At 45.8% G+C, this 3,655-nt stretch overlaps 1 pseudogene across 1 annotated transcript; it reads right to left on the bottom strand.

Moving 5' to 3' along the window:
- Positions 1 to 1,953: 1,953 nt before the first annotated feature.
- On the bottom strand, positions 1,954 to 2,957 carry LOC308495169 (melanoma-associated antigen B1-like; annotated as a pseudogene). The gene has a single exon. The product of its transcript is annotated as a melanoma-associated antigen B1-like (transcript).
- Positions 2,958 to 3,655: the final 698 nt, after the last annotated feature.

Below are 3,655 nucleotides of genomic sequence, written 5' to 3'. Positions count from 1 at the left end.
CTTCCCACAAATTCAAAACAGGGATCTAATCTGGGCTCGGTCACTTACCAGCTTTGTGAAGGTGAAAAATGTGCAAGTTATTGATGTCTAAAGGCAGTAAGCCTTATCGTGTAGGAATGTTAGAACATACATACTGTATTATAGACGACTTGGGATATGGATTGGGATGTAGTGGGTCTTTAATGATTAGCTGCTATTATGTGTTTATTTTGAATCCCCAAAACAGTAAGATCCCATCAGTTTTTTGTTTCTTAAATCCAGCACATATCAAATAATACTCAATGATTCGCAACAAACTTTCTTTAATAAGCTAAGCATATCCACGTAGTTTTAACATTAGCAAAATAAAGAGTGCAAGGAATAAGGCAAACCAATAATTGATCACAGTGAAATTTTTGTGTTTTAATTTCCTTCCTTCACTTTAGGATCCCAAGGGTTTTATCCTTGGATTCTTTCACGTCTCCATGAGAATCCTGTTTCACTGCCCCGTTATCTCCTCTAGATCAGGAGCAAAATATTGAATATTTTCAAGTTGTTTTACAAATTTCAATACTGTAACATTCAAACCTTTTCACCAGCAAACGCGTGAGAGCCATAGCATTCACATATTTATATTCTGAAAGTTCTGCACCTTCTACTGAAAGAAACAACATTTGAAAACAACACTACATATCTATACCAGTCTATTTATCTGTCTGTCTGTTTTTACCTAGAGGTTACTCGTGAGGAAAATGGAAAAGCAGATTAACATTGTGTTACAATTATACTGACCTCGACCACAATTTGTCTTTGAAATTCCAAAACTGTAACTTTCAAACCCGTTAAATAGGAAAAATATGACAGGCACGTCATTCACATGTTTATAATTTGAAGGTGTAAAGCTTCATTAAAAGACATAACATTTGAAAAACATACTACGTCTGTTAATATATCTAATCTAATCTATTTTACACAGAAGTTACTCATGAGGACAAAGGAAATGCAGACAAACACCGTTTTAAAAGTAAACTGGCCTTGATCACAACTTGTCTTATAAATTCCAAAAGTCTAAAATTCAAACCTTTAGATAGTTAAAAAATGTGAGAGCATGTCATTCACATATTTATATTGTGAAGGTTATAAACCTTCATTAAAAGATACATTTGACAAAATGCTACATATCTCTATAGCTATCTGTCATCTATCTATATCTCCTATCTTTCCATTCATCTCTCCATCCATCCATCCATTCATCCATCCATCCATCCATCCATCCATCCATCCATCCATCCATCCATCCATCCATCCATCTCTGTACCATCATTCTCTCTTTACGTAGAAGTTGCACATGGGGTGAAAAAGGAAATGCACTTAAAAATCCTGCTTACAGCTAAACTGACGTTGACCACAGTTTGTCTTACAAATTCCAAAACTGTAACTTTCAAACCCTTTACGTAGAAAAAATATGAAAGCCATGCTATTCACATATTCACATGTTGAGACTTCTAAACCTTCTGTAAAAGGCATCACATTTGATAAAATACTACATGTCCGTCTATACCTACATCTAATCTATTTACCTAAAAGTTAGTCGTGAAGAAAGGGAAATGCAGATAAGCACTTTGTTAAAAGTAAACCGTCCTTCACCACAATTTGTCTTATAACTTTCAAACGTTTTAGATAGCAGCACATGTGACAGCCACGTCATTCTCATGTTTATATTTTGACTCTTCTAAACCTTTATTAAAACAAATAATCTGAAATTGGTCTCCGTTTCTATGTGTGTATCTATCTACGTATCGATCTAGTATCTATCATCGATCTATTCTTCTATCTCTACCCAGAAGTCACTCATGAGAAAAAAGGAAAAGCAGATAAACATTTTGTTAAAACTAAAGTGACCTCAACCGCCCACTACTTGACAGGCAGGCTGGTCTCTTCAACCGCGAGGTGAAAAGCCTGCCCCAGACCTCACTACATGTGGGAGGAGCCGTGCGCCGTGGCCTTGGAAGGCGCACGGGCCTTGGCAATACTGGCAGCCCTGGCTGCGGCTCTCACCTCTGCTCTCTCTTCCTCATCTCTCAAAGTCTCCTCGTACAGCTTGGGGAAGGCACTCGGGACGGTCTCTTTGAGCCTGGCCAAACTTTCATCTTGGTGGTCTCAGCGTGGGCTCTTGGGCCCACAGGAACTCATAGCGTGGAGGATCACTGCCGGGCACCTGGCGATAGGTACTCCAGGTACTTGGGCTGCACTAAATCTTTGATGATGAGCCTCTTGGGCTCCCCGAAGATGGCGAGCCTCCTCCCAGCGTAGACGCCCAACACACTGAGTGATTCCCAGACCTCCTCCTCGGTGGCGCGGTTGCCCTTCAGGAAGATCACGGCCAGGAAGTTCATCAGGAGACCAGTCTTCAGGACACTCTTATCCCTGTTCAGACTTCCCTCACTGGGGAGATCCAGAATGGTGATGAGGGCATAGAAGTGATTGCCGGGGTCGACTGCCTTCACCTCAAGGCCAAAGACCAGCTCCATGTGTTGAGAGGCTCTCCTGAGGATCTCAGAGAACTGCTCCTTGTACTTCTTTTTGACCGACTTCAGCATTTCTGCCTGTATAATGCACTCACCCATTTTATACTTCCCCAGCAGGAACTTCACCAGCCTGTGTGCCTTCCTGGTCAGAGGATCTGGGGGAGCCGACCGAGTGGACAATGCCACAAGGAAGGTGCTTGGGCCCTCCTCAACTTGGCTCTGGGCCCCTCCATCAGAACTTGGGAATGACACACCTGCCTCAGGAGGCCCAGCGGCTGAGGCTCCCTGAGGTTCCTGGAAAGGGCCAGGAGCAGGGCAGCTTTGGGGAGAACCCCCTGAAACAGGAGAAGTGGGGCACTCTTCTGCTGCTGCTGCAGCGGCCTGACCACCTCGGAGACTCTCAGTCTCAGCTGCACCCTGGAGACGTTTACTCTTCTGACCCCAAGGCATGATGACACAGGTCAGGCACAGCGGGCACCGGTGTGGGCAGAGCAGGTGAGGCCAGCACCTGGAGGAGGGAGAATGAGATGGTGTGTGCACCTCTGCAGGGAGATTCCACCTTGGCCTTAACCAAGGCCGCCTCTGCAGGTCTGAGCGCCGTCAGGGTTCTGTCTGGGGACCCAGGGGGCTCCTCTCTGATTGGCCTGGGTCCTCAGAACCCTGCAAAGCTGCATGGAGAGTACCTAGGACAGAGCCATACACCGTGTCTCGAGTTACTGGGGTGACGGCAGGGCCTGGCAAGGGGAACCTTGTGTTCTGGGTTTGCGATGTGCTCTCAGTTCATATTCAGGATCATTCTGTGAATTTTGGCCAGGCACCCCAGCCCCCCATGTGCTCTGCCTCTCTCCAGTAGACCCTTCAAAGACAGAATCGACATGTCCCTGGGGCCCTCTTTGATCACAGTACTTAGGGATTGTGAGGTGCCCTCTGTGTTTGGGGTGAGTGGTCCCCACAGTGATCATGCTCCTTAGCCTGACTCTCCACTGACCTGGAAATCCTCCCTCTGCTGACCGGCTGCCAGCCCCTTAGGCGCAGGCCGCCACCCCTAGGATCTCCCAAAGGAAAGTGAAAAAAGCACCATAGGCTTCACAGTGCCCAGTCCCTGCTATGCAATGTCACCTCTGGTGACCCACTGCCAGCACCTTACC

Source organism: Rhinolophus hipposideros (assembly GCF_964194185.1).
Source record: "Rhinolophus hipposideros genome assembly, chromosome: X".
NCBI lineage: Eukaryota > Metazoa > Chordata > Mammalia > Chiroptera > Rhinolophidae > Rhinolophus > Rhinolophus hipposideros.
This window is presented reverse-complemented; position numbering and strand designations above follow the sequence as displayed.